The sequence below is a fragment of the Leucoraja erinacea genome, chromosome 22, assembly GCF_028641065.1.
Source record: "Leucoraja erinacea ecotype New England chromosome 22, Leri_hhj_1, whole genome shotgun sequence".
NCBI lineage: Eukaryota > Metazoa > Chordata > Chondrichthyes > Rajiformes > Rajidae > Leucoraja > Leucoraja erinaceus.
This window is the reverse complement of record NC_073398.1, coordinates 24382141-24398777: the sequence shown is the minus strand read 5'-3', so window position 1 is coordinate 24398777 and position 16637 is coordinate 24382141. Positions and strand designations below refer to the sequence as shown.

Below are 16637 nucleotides of genomic sequence, written 5' to 3'. Positions count from 1 at the left end.
CAAAGTTGATGTGCATTCTTCTGTGTAGAATGGTATTTTCTTGAGGAATTAATTGATACTCCTGTGCAGTGTAGGCATGTGAGGCTTCTATAATATGCATGTAATGTCACTTTAGTAACAGTGCCTAATAGGCTTTTCTTTCCCAAAAGCATGATGGCTCTCGCTGCTAATTTGTATTGTATTGTGTGTTTTGGGTAATATTTGAATATCTGTTTGTTCCTGAACCATGAGTTTGTACTAAACTGAGGAGGGATTTCTTTGTTACAGTATATTAAAGAGATTGGACTAATTCGTCGCTAACAGATGAGATTTTAATGTTGATCAGTTGCTTATTCTTTCAACTTTTCATCCATTCCGTACATTAGGCCAAGGATCATCAAGGAAGAGGGAATAGATGTCCTATCGGAGGTATAGAGTGTGATTGGTTTGTTTGCAACAAGCTGCTGCATCAATCTAGTGAAAGGACAGATATGCCACAGATGGTGTTTTACTTGTTTATGGTAACTTCTTCCTCATATACCTGGACTGATTTGTTTTTATCAACTGACAACACCAAAGAAGAAACACACTGGCCGTAAGTTGTACCTAAAATATTTGAACTAAACTGATCTTGAAAAGGAAGCCATGGAGAAATAGCTAGGAATTGGAGCTGGTCGCAGAATACTGTGAGAAACTTGGCACAGTTATGGTGGGTCCAGTTGGCTCTTATAGAATCCTAAAATGATGATCAACTCCTTAGTCAATTCAATCTATAGCATTATAAAGATCTTTGGAGGGTTAATGAGTTCTAACTTTTGTTTATGAATTCTAAATTGCTTAAAATCCTAATAATTTTGGAAGTATATAACTACCATATCTTCAATGCGTACTTGTAGTCTTGTTTTCTAACACTTTGAGCAATTTCTTGTTAATATACTCATATCTTGTATGGAAATGTTCTTGAATGATGTTCCATGCTCATAATTAATAGAGAAATAATATAGGGTGCAGGAGCTGAAGGTCTGCTCACTGAAAGCGTTTGTAGATTTTTTTCATAAGCAATGGTACCGGAAGCATACTAACACAATATAAACCAGCCATGTGATATTAAAAAAAAAAATGCAAAATATGCAACAGCGCAATTGGAATATCTCTTAAAAAGCAAATTGATGCAAAAAAAAAGCTTGCTTCAAATAATGCATTTCATATTTTAGTGTGGTTAGTGTTGTAAGAAAAACAATTGAGTCACAACAGGCCCACAATATGTCAAGACCCAAAATAATCTTTATTTTATATTACTTTTCCTTCCCACTTTTAGACCGTCAATATCAGAAGGTGCTCTGCAGGACAGAATTTTGAGAATATTTAGACCGTTTTGTTGTGTTGAGAGACCATGCCGTACAGGAAGTAGTGTGTAAAAAGCTGGCTCTCACTAGGTCTCTAGCATTTCCTTTTTAGTGATCTACGTATAAAAAGAGCAAACTGACTGATGGGTATTCTTTATTAACATTGTTCTTCTGCAGCCATGGATACAAATATGTTGTCTGCAATTCTGTATTGCAGTTGATTTACATATTAAACATAATGTACTTATTGGCAGCAGCCTAATATTAACGTGAAAAATAAAGATTGAGACTTGTTTAACGAGTCCTGGTTTTACTTTTGCACCAAATTGTTTACGTATCAAACTTAGCTTGATTTTTGGACTATAATTGCACTCTTTTGACCAATAGTCAGTTCTGGATGATATGTAATTTCTAGTAAACACGTCCAGCTGTTAGTGACTAAACTCCAAATGATTGTTAACAAACAGCAGATGTGAATTGGATAATAATAATAATAATATATTTTATTGTCATTGCACATCAGTGCAACGAGATTTAGTATGCAGCTTCCAACCGATGTCAAAAAAGTAAAATAAATAAATAAACTGTGCGACGTGACCATCTTAGGGAGACAGTCCAGGGGGGGATGGGGGGCACTCAGCAGGGCCGGTTCAGAGCCGCTATAGCTCTGGGAATAAAGCTGTTTCTGAGTCTGGAGGTTTGGGCGTAGAAGGCCTTGTAACGTCTGCCGGAGGGAAGTAGTTCGAACAGTCCGTTACAAGGGTGTGAGGAGTCTTTATGGATGCTGACGGCCTTCCTGAGGCACCGTGTGTGGTGGATGCCCTCCAAGGCTGGTAGCTGTGTCCCATTAATCCTCTGCACTCAGTGGACGACGCGCTGAAGAGCTCTCCTCTCCGCCTCCGTGCAGCTGAGATATCACACAGAGATGCCATACGTTAATATGCTCTCTGTGGTGCAGCGGTAGAAGGTTGTCAGCAGCTGTTGGGGCAGACCAGTCTTTTTTAATGTCATCAGGAAGAACAGTCGTTGCTGTGCCTTCTTGACCAGCGCAGCGGTGTTGGTTTACCATATGAGGTCCTCTGAAATGTGAGTGCCCAGAAACTTAAAGCTGGAAATTCTCTCCACACTTTCCCGTAAATGGAGATTGGGGCGTATTCTCCATTATGGGACCTCCTGAAGTCAATAATCAGCTCCTTGGTCTTGGAGGTGTTTAGTGACAAGTTGTTACTTGCGCACCAGTCCGCCAGGTTCTGCACCTCCGCTCTGTATTTTGTTTCATCACCGATGGTGATCAGCCCAATCACTGTTGTGTCGTCTGCAAACTTCACGATGGTGTTGGTGTCGAATGCAGGAACACAGTCGTGAGTGAAGAGGGAGTAGAGCATGGGGCTTAGTACACAGCTCTGTGGTGTGCCGGTGCTCAGGGTGATGGTGGAGGACAGGTGCGGGCCCAGTCTCACTACCTGCGGTTGCTCCGTCTGAAAGTTCAGGATCAAATTGCATATCGGCGAGCTGAGGCCTAGCTGGTGGAGTTTGGTGGTAAGCTTGGTGGGGTATGACCGTATTGAATGCAGAGCTATTGTCAATGAAGAGCTCATCATCCAACTCGGTATCCCATCCCTGCCCTTCTCTCCATACCCCCTGATCCCTTTAGCCACAAGGGCCACATCTAACTCCCTCTTAAATATAGCCAATGAGCTGGCCTCAACTACCTTCTGTGGCAGAGAATTCAACAGATTCACCGTGTAAAAAATGATTTTCTCATCTCGGTCTTAAAAGACTTCCCTCTTATCCTTAAACTGTGACCCCTAGTTCTGGACTTCCCCAACATCGGGAATAATCATCCTGCATCTAGCCTGTCCAACCCCTCAAGAATTTTGTAAGTTTCTATAAGATTCCCCCTCAATCTTCTGAATTCTAGCGTGTACAAGCCGAGTCTATCCAGTCTTTCTTCATATGAAAGTCCTGCCATCCCAGGAATCAGTCTGGTGAACCTTCTCTGTACTCCCTCTATGGCAAGAATGTCTTTCCTCAGATTGGGAGACCAAAACTGTACGCAATACTCCAGGTGTGGTCTCACCAAAACCCTGCACAACTGCAGTAGAACCTCCCTGCTCTTATACTCAAATCCTTTTGCTATGAATGCTAACATACCATTTGCTTTCTTCACTGCCTGCTGCAACTGCATTCCTACTTTCAATGACTGGTGTACCATGACACCCAGGTTTCGTTGCATTTCCCCTTTTCCTAATCGGCCACCATTCACATAATAGTCTACTTTCCTGTTTTTGCCACCAAAGTGGATAACCTCACATTTATCCACATTATACTGCATCTGCCATGCATTTGCCCACTCACCCAACCTACCCAAGTCACCTTGCAGCCTCCTAGCATCCTCCTCACAGCTAACACTGCCCCCCAGCTTCGTGTCATCCGCAAACTTGGAGATGTTGCATTCAATTCCCTCATCCAGATCATTAATATATATTGTAAATAGCTGGGATCCCAGCACTGAGCCTTGCGGTACCCCACTAGTCACTGCCTGCCATTCTGAAAAGGACCCGTTTACTCCTACTCTTTGCTTCCTGTCTGCCAGCCAGTTCTCTATCCACATCAATACTGAACCCCCAATACCATGTGCTTTAAGTTTGTATACTAATCTCTTATGTGGGACCTTGTCGAAAGCCTTCTGAAAGTCCAGATATAACACATCCACTGGTTCTCAGATTCAGATTCAGATTCAATTTTAATTGTCATTGTCCCTTATCCACTCTACTAGTTACATCAGTTAGATGCAGTAGATGAGGTTAGAGGAGGTGCATGTGAACCTCTGTCTCACCTGCAAAGGCTGTTGGGATTTCTGGATGGAGTCGAGGGAGGAGGTATGTGGATAGGTGCATGGGAAAGCACCAGTGGAGGGGGAGGTTTGGGTGGGAAGGAATGAGTGAACCAAGGAGTGCAAAATGAACGGCCTCTACAGAGAGGGTGGTGATGTGATTAGTGGTGGAATCATATTGGAAGTGACCTAAATGTTGGAGGAGAAAGAAAGCACATTAGCGCCTCTACTTCCTGAGAAGATTAAGGAGAGTCGGTATGTCAAGGAGGACTCTCTAATTTCTACAGGTGCACAGTAGAGAGCATGCTGACTGTTGCATCATGGCTTGGTTCGGAAACTTGAGCACCCTGGAGCGGAAAAGACTACATAAAGTAGTAAACACTGCCCAGTCCATCATCGGCTCTGACCACCCTTCCATCGAGGGGATCTATCACAGTCGCTGCCTCAAAAAGGCTGGCAGTATCATCAAGGACCCACACCATCCGGGCCATACACTCATCTCCCCACTACCTTCAGGTAGAAGGTACAGGAGCCTGAAGACTGCAACGATCAGGTACAGGAATAGCTATTTCCCCACAGCCATCAGGCTATTAAACTCGGCTCAGACAAAACTCTGAACATTAATAGCCAATAATCTGTTTATTTGCACTTTATCAGTTTATTTATTCATGTATGTATATATACATTGATATATGGACATACTGATCTGTTCTGTATTCGTGCCTACTATGTTCTGGTGTGCTAAAGCAAAGCAAGAATTTCATTGTCCTATCAGGGATTCATGACAATAAACTCTCTTGCACTTGAACTCTTGAACTTGCATGCATCTTTGGAGAGAGAGACAGCAAGGGCAGAAATACGGGACACTGATGGGATACGGATGGGATCCATCTGGGGGGAAACCACGTTCATTAAGGAATGAGGACATATCGGATGTCCTCGTATAGAAAGTTTCATCTTGGGAGCAGATGTGGCGGAGATGATAAACTAAACTGAACTGATAAACTAAAGAGTAGGAATTAGCGTCTTTGCATTAGGCAGGGTGGGAGGAAGTGTAGTCAAGATAATTGTGGGAGTCGGTAGGTTTGTAGTAGACATCCAAGATGTCTTCATCCTTTAGTATCTCACCCAACCTCCCTCTCCCTGCTTTCTCCCCTCTTCCTCTACTAAAAATCCGTTAACCAGTTCCACAGTTCGCAATGATGTATCCCTCTTGGGCTCACTCCTTTTCAAGCCAACAATCGGCCTATCGAGAAACACTTTGCCTGGGGTCATCTATCAGCCCCAATTTGTCCTGTTCTTTCTTCTCCTTCAGTCGTGTCCACCCCCCCACCTTTACTACAATCACTTTGAAGAAGGGTGCTGACCCAAAATGTCGCCTATCCATTTGCTCCAGAGATTACTCTCCATTTTACTCCATTGAGTTACTCCAGCATTTGGTGTCTATTCAGTTTAGTTTATCAGTTCAGTTTAGTTTATTGTCACATGTACTGAGGTACAGTGAAAAGCTTCTGCATGCTATCCAGTCAGCGGAAAGACAATACATGATTACAATCGAGCCATTTACTGTCTATAGATAGATACATAATAAGGGGTTAACATTTTGTGCAAGACAAAGCCTGCAAGGTAATGCCAGCATTCTTCAGAGGTGCTGCCTGTTCTGGCACGGTTTGGTCAGTCATAGAAACATAGAAATTAGGTGCAGGAGTAGGCCATTCGGCCCTTCGAGCCTGCACCGCCATTCAATATGATCATGGCTGATCATCCAACTCAGTATCCCGTACCTGCCTTCTCTCCATACCCCCTGATCCCCTTAGCCTCAAGGACCACATCTAACTCCCTCTTAAATATAGCCAATGAACTGGCCTCAACTACCCTCTGTGGCAGAGAGTTCCAGTCAATTGATTTCCCTCCAATATTCTGACTCATCGTTAACCATAATTTGTCCAATAACAGTGGTGTCGTTGGTGAATTTGAAGATGGAGTTGGAAATGTGTCTGGCTACACAGTCATGGGTAGAGAGTGAGTGGAGGGCTGAGCACACAGCCTTGAGGTGCTCCCATGCTGATTGTTATCAAGGAGGAAATGTTGCAGCCTATTTGTACTGATTGTGGTCGATTGATGAGGAAGTCGAGGATCCAGTTGCTGAGGGATGTGCAGAGATCCAGTTCCATGAGCTTGATGACCAATTTGGAGGGGAAGATGGTGCTGAACTCTGAACTGCAGTGTGCAGTGGAGAGCCAGCAAGATCGCATCCTCTGTTGACCTGTTGCGGCAGTAGGCAAATTGTAGTGGGTCTAGTTCTTAATGAGATAGGAGTTGCTATGCATCATAACCAACCTCTCTGTATCACCCCCATAGATGTTAGTGCCATCCGTCAGTAGTCATTGAGACATGCAACCTTCTTAGGCACTGGTTTTATTGCCCTTTTAAAGCATTTGGGAACCTCAGACGTTAGTAATGACAGGTTGTAGATGTCTCCAAAAACTCCAGCTAGTTGGTCTGCATGGGTTTTAAGAAAGCGACCAGGTGTGGTACTCACAGCTGGGGGTGAGCTCTTCACTCGCTATATACAGGCAGAAGGAGCTCAGCCAAGTGATTGTATTTCCCAAAGTGAGGGTAAGGTATGGAGTAGCAGGCATCTCTGATGGGAGTAATTTCTTCAGGCTAGCTTTGTTAAGTCCATGGCAAAGATGGAAAAGGCATTGGAGTATGCTAGCTGGTGTTTGCGTACCATGGTGTACAGCTCCTCCAGTGCTAAATGAACATCTGACTGGGGAGATTTTCATAAGCAATATGTGGATGGCCCCACTTGAGAGGAAATGAGGCAGGGCAATGACTGAAGTGTCAGTAGGCCTTTGGACCAGTGACCATAATTCTATATTTTTTATAATAATTGTGGAAAATAATGAGACTGGTCCACAAATTAAAATTCTATATTGAGGCAAGGCTAATTTTGCAGGAAATAGACAATGGTTGTTGGAAGAGGCTGTTTGCCAGTACATCCAGCATGTGGGAAGCTTTTAAAAGTGAGTTAGGTAGAGTTCAGGGTCAGGATGTTAGACTTCAGGGAAGGTTTGGTAGGATTAGAGAAGTGTGGTTGATGAGAGCTATAGAGGCACTGGTCAGGAAAAAGGAGGCCTATGTCAGATATAGGCAGCAGGGTTGAAGTGAATTGCTTGAAGTGTGAGATTTAGGAGAATATGAGGGGAAATGAGGAAGGCAAAAATATGATATTAAATAACTCTGGCAGATAAGGTAAAGGAGAATCTTAAGAGTTTCAATAAGTATATTAAGAACAAAACGGTAGCTAGGAAAAGAATAGGTCTGCGTAAGGATTAGGTATTTTATTGTCACGTATGCCGAGATTCCCTGAACAGCTTTGATTTGTATGCTATCCATTCGGATCGGATAATACTATACCTGAATACAATCAAGTTGAACTTGAATATAATCTGTAGAGCCAAGGGGAAGATACAGTGCAGAATATAGTTCTCAGCATTTTAGTGCATAAGTTCCATAGTAAAACTCCAATGTCTGCAATTCCATTGGATGTTGATGGAAGTATGGTTCAGACGAGTGATAACTGAAGGGAAAAGGCTGTTCCTGAGTCTGGCGGTGCATGCTTTCAAACTTCTGTACCTTCTGCTGGATGGGAGCAGGGAGAAAGGATGACCAGGATAGAACACGTCTTTGATAATGTTAGCTGCTTTTCTGAGGCAGCGTGAAGTGCAGATGGAGTCAATGGTGGGAAGTTTGGTCTGTGTGATGGACTGGGATACATCTATAACATGTCCCTCAGTTCTCTAAAGATAGACACAAAATGCTGGAGTAACTCAGCAGACAGGCAGGCAGTTCTCTAAGGTAGGTGGGCAAGTATCAAATTGGTTGTCCATGTGTGGAGCCACAAGAAATGGGTGAGGTATCAAATTAATATTTCTCATCTGTATTTACTGTCGAGAGAGTCATGGAGCTGAGGAATTAAGGGAAATGAATAATTATGTTTTGGAATATGTCTGCATTACAAAAGAAGAGGTGTTGGCAGTCTTAAAGTGTATGAAGGTGGATAAATCCCCGGGGCCTGATCAAATGTATTCTTGGACATTGTGGGAAGCTAAGAGATTGCTGGAGATCTGGCAGAGTTTTGCATCATCCACAAGTGAGGTTCTGAAGGACTGGAGGTTGGTCAATGTTGTGCCAAAATGCATGAGGCAAAACATGCAATATGGTGAGTTTAAATTTGATTGACACAGTACCCTAACTTTGAGATTTCTGATTATTACAAAAAAAATCCTTTAGATCATTAGTTGATTAAAAATAATGAAAGTGTGGCTCGAGTTTCCTGCATGATTTTTTATTAATTTAACCAATGGTGGATTATTATATAGTCAGTTGCATTTAAATCTATATTTAAGATGAACTTCAGTTATCTGGAATGTCAAAGAAATGAGCAAAATTGCATTTGAAGACTATAGTAGAATATTAGCTATAGGAGCAGATGGCACCCATTTGGACCCTCAAACTTGCTCTGCCATTTTATGAAATGGTGGTAGATCTCATCTTACCTTTTCTTGGAAACCCTTGACAATAGATACGTCAGACGTAATCCATGTTTTTTACAGGGCAATACAATGGCTCATCTGCGAACTTTCAAATAGAATAGCCTGTAAAATGAATTCCTTAAGAGAAACAAAAAAGCAGCTTCTTCCCAACAACCATAAGACTCTGGTACACTAACTACAGCTATGATCTTCTCTGGATTGTTTTTGATTGCACTATGGACTTTGCATGGTTTTTCACTGTTATGGTTACCTAGCATTGCTGTTATTAATTTATTGTGTTATTGATTATTATCTATTTATTTGTGTGTTATGGTGTTAATGGACTTGTTAAAATGCAGCAAGTAAGTATCTCATTGTTTTGTTGCCGAGGCATAAAACAATTAAGACAGTCTGAAGAAGGATCTTGTCCCGAAACATCACCCTTTCCTTCTCTCCAAAGATGCTGCCTGTCCTGCTGAGTTACTCCAGCTTTTTGTGTCTATCTTCAGTTTAAACGGCATCTGCAGTTCCTTCTTACATATAAGACAATTAAACTCTCTTGACTCTTGAGTAATATGTAGGACCATTTTTGAAGGGAAACTTGAGTCGCCCAATTAGTGTGACTTGAATTTTTTTTAGCATGATTTTTTTTAATTTCAAAAGAGACTTTATTCAATTGATAAATATATACAATTCCTGAACTATTCAAACAAACAAAATTCATCCGACATTTTCGGAGACTATACAAGTTTTTTCAGTACAATTTTTTTACATTTGTCAAATTTCACCAAACAGTCCCCCACCCGTGCCACTCTGTGGCCCCTGTCCAAGTAATAAATATATACAGTGTTTACAGTGCGAAAATTCCTTCTGACATTTTCATTTCCACAAATAATGTCCCCCACCCGTGCCACTCATGTGGCCCCCTGGCGTGGGATACCTTCCCTTAATTTAATTTGAGGGGCGTCTCCACCATACCGTGCCCCCTATGTCCAGCAGCGGAAGGACCCTAGACTGTGGTCCTCCCCCACCGAGCCTTGGCATTGGCTGCACCAAGCTTCAGCGAGTCCCTTAGCACGTACTCCTGCAGTCTGCAGTGGGCCAGTCGGCAACATTCCCTGACGGACATCTCGCTCTGCTGGGTGGTGAGCAACGCTCGGGCAGACCAAAGAGCGTCTTTGACCGAGTTGATGACCCTCCAGCAGCACTCGATGTCAGTCTCTGAATGTGTCCCTGGGAACAGTCCGTAAATCACAGAGTCCTCTGTGACGGAGCTGTTCGGGATAAATCGTTCCAGGGACCCTTGCATACCTCTCCAGACTCTTTTTGCAAACCCACACTCTGCAAAGAGGTGGGCAACCGTCTCCTCTCCACCGCAACCGTCCCGGGGGCAGCGTGAGCTGGTAGTGAGGTTCCGACGGTGCAGGAAGGATCTAACTGAGAGGGCTCCCCTCACCGCCAGCCAAGCCAGGTCTTGGTGCTTGTTGGCATGATGAAAACCTGTTACTTGCAATATATTTATAGATTTGCAGAGACATTTACTCAGGAAATTAATTTGCTAATTTTGCCTGATCACACATAGTAGAGTGAATATAGCTTGTGTATTTATTTTTTGACCAACTGCATTGGGTGCTGTTGAATTGTTTTTTAGACAAATTAGTGCTAGTTAATTTGTGTCTTCCCCAAGAACAAGATAAAGATTTTATTTTTAACAAAGCAGTTTGCATGCGAAAATTATTTAAATATGCAGACTATATATATATATATATATATATATATATATTTTTTTTTAAAAGAGCAGACCATCTGGCCCTTTAAAGCCTGGTTCACCATTCATCTTGATTAAAAATATCCTTTTATTGTTTAAGAATTTCAATAGAAATGATTGGGAGAGTCATCAAACCTAGAGAAAGAGCCACAGTGAGATAATAAAGAATAATGAGCAAAGGCACTATAATTTGAAAATACGTTGGTGGTTCTTATGAAATGTTTAATGTCAAATGTTGTGACAATGTCAAATATACTGTTATCTTGGTGATAGAAATTGACTGCATTGTATTCTCTACGTGAGATCCATCCCGTTGTCGGTGTTAGAAGTAGCTTTTTATTTTACTCCAGCGATTAAATTGGCCCGTGATTTCTTTTTAAAAACTTCCGAGAACAGAAGTCAGAACGATTTTCTGCATCAGGTAGCAGGCCGAGAAAATATATCTCAGACAGGCAGGAGAAAACGGCATTTTATTCACACCCCCTCCTTCAAAGGCGCCAATGTCGCACACACGGCCAGTGGCAGAACTGAAGCGCCGCTGAAGGTAAGTATTGTAACAGACCTACTGTAAATTCCACATGGTGAAACCAAAATGTATGAAAATGGCCTTAAATAAATTCTGACAATGTGCACTTTAACCACATGTGATTTTTTTTTTTTTTTTTTTTTCCTATTACAAATCTCAAATTGTGGAGTACAGAGGCAAATAAATAATGATGGGTCTTTGTCCCAAACATTATGGAGGGCGCTGTATCTCAAGGTATAATGGATATAGGAATATACTTAAGAAGGAATTTAGGAGGACAAACTAGGGACTAGAATCATCCATAACCTAGGGACAACTAGTGCATTAACAATTTGGATGAGAATGTTGGTGGCAACTGTAATAATTTTCTGAACGACACTAAAAATGATGGCATGGTGGATATTGAGGAAGATTGTATAAGGTTACAACAGGATCTGATCAACTGGGGAGGTGGTCCAAATAGCAGATGTAATTTAACTTAAGAAATGTGCAAAGTCATGCATTTGTGGCTCCTGGGGAGTGAAGTTGATCAGAGAGACCTGGTGGTAGGAGTAGTAGATGTGCAAGGTGATTAAGTACGCAAAGAATGTATAATCAGGGAGGTCATGCTGTAAATGTATAAAGTACAATTAGTTAGGTACTACATCATTGTAAGAAAATGATGGGCGCAGAAGAGATTGACAAGACTCTTTTGATGGCTGGAGAGTTTTAGTTCCAGGAGAAACTAACCATTAGGAAAAACCTTTTCTTCAGGAGAAACCTCCAGTGCTATTCTTGAAACTGTAAATGGTGAAATTTAAGTACACATTGACTCGATTACTAAAAACATATAGCCAATCCCGTCCATAGCCACAATGTTTTCATTGACAATAACATTATCTTTTAAATGTACATATTATAACAAAGATGGTAACCATTTTGCATAGGAAGTTTTCACAAATGACTGATTAAAAAAAATAAATTAAAAAAAAAAGCCTCTCAATGTGTACATTCTTGGCGAGGCCAGCATGTGTTGTCCATCCCGAATAGCCCTTGAAAAATTGACGGCGCACTGTCTTGAAGTGCTCCTGTTCCTGTACAGGCACTCTCAGTACTTTGGTAGGAAGTTCGAGGAATTCAGCTGTGATGATGGAATGGAAATATTTCCAAGACTAGCTGATGTATGATATAGAGAGGAGCTTATAGATGATGGTGTTCACATCTAGTTACTGCCTTTTCCCTTTTCAGGTGTTGGGTGTTTGCCCAAGAAGGTTTAAAACAATGCTGCAGTATATCATTTATATGGTACACTGCTGAAAGTAAAGAATAATTAGGATAATTAGCAAGGTATTAACGAACAATATTGCCTTGTTATAGTTGGGCCTGAATTGCTCGAGTACTTTTGGAGGTGGACAGATTCGGGGAGAGGAAAAGTATTCCAGACTCTTGTGTTTAGACATAGTGGAAAGTAAGAAGACTGACTCATAGGAGTATACACAGCCTCCGAACTATTCTTGCAGCTATATTGTCAATATAGCTGGTCGTTAATTTTCTACTCTGTTGAAGTTGCTGTCAGGGAATTTGATGAAGGTAGTTTGTGAATAGAAATACAAAATTGCTGGAGAAACTCAGCGTGTATGGCAACATCTATGGAGCGAAAGAAATGGGCAATGTTTCGGGCCGAAACCCTGAAGAAGGTTTTCGATTTTCCAGCATCTGCAGTTCCTTCTTGAACATTGTGAATAGGAATGCTTAGTTATCTGAGGTTTGTATCTAGTATGCATTTAGAAACCTTGTTACCATTGAGGTCTTGCTGTTCTTCACTGGCTACCTCCTAAGTGAATGATGGGATCAATTAATTTGGTCCTCCAGATCTGAATATTGAATGAGTGACCTGTGAATTGAATCCAGTTACATTTGCCTCTTTATTCCAGTCTTTGACTAATTTCCAATTAATGTCCAAGCCTTTTGAAGCTATTTGTTTGAAGCTTTTATATTGGAATTTTTTTGATGCAACTCTATTTATGATTCTCCAATCTATTGACATCTGGTACCCTTTAACAGTCATGATGTCAGTACTATTTTTAAATTTCTAATGCATACTTGATAATCTGGATCTGTTCTATTAATGAGAACCCTTGTCATTTATTGCAGTTGCGGTTAATTTTTCTATATTCAATATAAAGTAGAAAAATAATTAAAAATTTGCTCACATGTAAAATTGGTTTTAGTGCAGTAAAGTGGAGTAAGCACTTTCTTTCCAAATTTATCCATGTGACAAAAAATACTGGCAAATATTGACATATTTCTGACTTGCAAATACTGGCAGATCTTGATTTTGTTGCTAACCCAGCTTAATTTTATTCCATAAATTATTATTTTTTAAATGTTTAAAGGACATTTTAGATCTATGGCATTCTATGTATGCTTTATTTTGTGTCGGACTTTATTATTGTGACTAGATTAGGAAATTAATATAATTGGTGTCGCCATACACAAGAGATAAGTACCTTTTGGTAAAAGAAGGGAATTTTGGTAGATTTCTCTTGGGCTTCAGATTACTGTCGCTTCCCGTCTGGTTGTTTGTAATTATTTTAACATGTGTTTGATATTTTGGAGATCTACTTTAGAATTCTTGACAGCGAGTAAAATGGACACCAAGCAAAAATCATGTGTAAATTTTCTGTCCTGAAATTATGGCATATTTTTTTAGTTGGAGAAAATTGCCTTTACAATAAAATTTGGAAATACTTATTTGTATAAATATTAATTTGCTAATTAACCTGTGAATTATTGGACCATTACATTCTGCCTAACATAAGATAGAGATGCTTTGGACAATGATTTATGTAAACGTACTTTCAGAGCACTATTAATAAATTTCCCTTTTAGCTGCTTCAGAAGTAAGTGGGATTTTCTTTGCATGAATAGAGCTCATTTTAACATAAAGTAAGTATTTTAGTCTGCAAAATTGCCTTTTTGAAAGATCTCTGACAATGACCTCTAAACAGTTTGGTCCATTGTAGGATTACAGTCCATACTTGAACAATGAAGGATCAGATTACATTTCAAATATCACTGTACAACAGAACTTGTGTTCCTTTGGTGCCACATAAAGCTCCTTTCATTTATGATCTTGTATAATAGGTCTTGTCTTGCAGTATTCAATATTTTAAATTGATGCAGTTAAAGTAATTTAAGCTGGTCCTTGAGTTTTTTACTTGTTAAAGGATTTAAAGTCAATAGCTTTGGCAGTATTTCAACAAGAATGTACATTTAAAGATCATACTTAAAGCTTGTTTTAATTGAATAAAATCAGAAGATCCTAAGAAATTAGGACCAATATTCATCAATCAAGAAAAATAGAATGAAAAATTTGATTTTGAATTTTGAAGTCATTTGAAATGCCAATATAAAGTTAGTAATTAGAATGTTGTACTCTGACATTTAGCGGTATTATAAAGACAATATATTACTGTACTTTTGCTATCTGTGATCTTAAAGAAAATCATCTTTTAAACAATGAAATATCAGATAGGCGGCTAATTACTTGGCAGTTTGATGAATTGTTGAGTTTCAGTTATGACACAATGTATATAATATATATTAAGTAGGTTGTATTTTTTTTAAACCCAATTGAACTGTATTGGAACATGCCTAGTATTTATTGCTTGCTGCTTCAGGTTACAAGTTGGAATTCGAAATAGCTAGTGATTTTTGTTTCCAGATATGTAAATTGACTAACCAAAAACTATTCTGTTCCGTGTGCCGCAAATTTCTCCAGCTCAAGTAGAACTTTTTGTAAGGTTGATATTACATTATTGTAATTTTAATTTAGAAATGTAATTATTTTTCCCCTTAAAATTCAAGATTCCACAAATTAGCCTTTCTAACCCTATGGATCTCCAGGTAAACCTTTGTCCCATTAATCTTCATTCATTCTATATTTATGTAGCTAGACTAAAACATTGAACTTGCTTTACATGATTCAAATAACCACCTAGTTTTTTTAAATCCTACATTTAAATTTCTGCATGTTGTGTATTGATTATATTTATGATGGCCAGAATTAATTAAAATGTTATTATGCACAATGTAACATACAGATAGTCCTGCTATAATGCATATTTCCATAACACAAATTGGATATAGCACAATCGATGAATTGGGGAACATTATTTGTATTATGCAGACCTAATTGGTTTAGCGGCTTCAATTGAGAGCCACTTAAAAGTTGCTTTGGAAACAGACAAGCAGAAAATGGCTGTCTTAAAAAAAATGCTTCCGCGTAGACTCCCTACAGCCATCGGACACCATTGTTTCTTCAGAACTCAACTGCTACTTTTATAATGCAAGCAATTGGCTCTATTGGCACGTGCAATGATATGCTATTAACCAGTGTAACATGTAGCCTTTAGTATTTACAGCTAACAGTAACAAAAATAAACATAGTTATTAAGAAAATCTTTTTTTTGAATATTCTAAGGGAACACTAGACCAAGTGCAGACCCGTTGGGTCTGTTCCCCCAACGTGCGGTTGTGGGGGTGGGGGGCGGGCGGCATGCAGTGTCACACGCACTAACTATCTCCCCCCCCTGCACCCATGCTAATTACCCCCCTTGATATTATATTAATATTATTAATTTGCTCCTTTTACTCCATAACCACCCTATCTACTGACGCATAGCCCCTAACTTGCAGTCACATCTAGTGGGGGGGGAGGGGGGGGGGAGGCGGGGTTAGAGAGTGAGGGCAGAGAGAGAAGGGGCAGAGACAGAGAGACCGAGACACAGAGAGAGGGGCAAGAGATAGGGGGGCGGAGAGGAGGAGAAAAGGGAGGGTGGGTGAGGGGGGAAAGGTGGGGGGAGGAAGAGAGAGAGAGAGAGGGTGAGAGTGAGGGGCGGTGAAGTGGGCAGCAGGGGTGGAGGGAAGAGGGTAGTAGGGGGTGTGGAAGGGTGGGGGAGGGAGAGGGGGGGGAGGAGAGAGGGGGGAGAGGGTGTGCTGAGAGGGAGGTGGGGAGCAGGGAGGGTGGAGGGAAGGGGTAGGGGTGTGGTTAGGGAGGGACGGTGGGGGAGGGGATGGAGGAGAGGGAGAAAAAAGGGGGGGGGGGGGGGGGGGGGGGGGGGGGAGGGGAGGAGGAGGGGAGAGAGGTGCCTTTTTACTTCAACCCAAAAACAACCATTTGCAGACAGTGCTTTTTTCCCCTCAAACTAACCATATTTTCATTTTCAAACCACATTATGGGTACTCACAGCTTTGGAGACATTTGTTCAGTGTTATTCAGAGCTCTGTTTGAGGCACACCATTTGCAGAGACTGATTGAGGCACACCACTTGCAGAGACTGATTGAGGCACACCACTTCCTGGTTTTATAGTCCCTTCCCCTGCCTCCAGCGGGGGCAGCAGAAAGAATGGGGAATTTTCTAAAAACATTAATATCTCTGTCATTTTTCATCAACGGGAAAAATCCTCGGCACATATACGGCGGAGGGGGGCCCTGAGGGAGGTGGCCAAAAATGACGGCCGTAGGTGGTGGCGTTCTCTCGGAAATCGCAGCACAGATGGCCAAAACCGGTCAAGAACAGACATTTAGTAATATAGTTATGTTCCTAGTGTGTGTCAGCATCCTTCTAGGCTCTCACTCCTTTTTTCCCCAGTGATA

The 16637-nt window shown here is 40.9% G+C and overlaps 1 protein-coding gene across 9 annotated transcripts in view; it reads left to right on the top strand.

Moving 5' to 3' along the window:
- Positions 1-16637, top strand: part of LOC129707820 (SRSF protein kinase 2-like) — a 133891-nt gene that overhangs the window by 2886 nt on the left and 114368 nt on the right. The window lies entirely within an intron of this gene.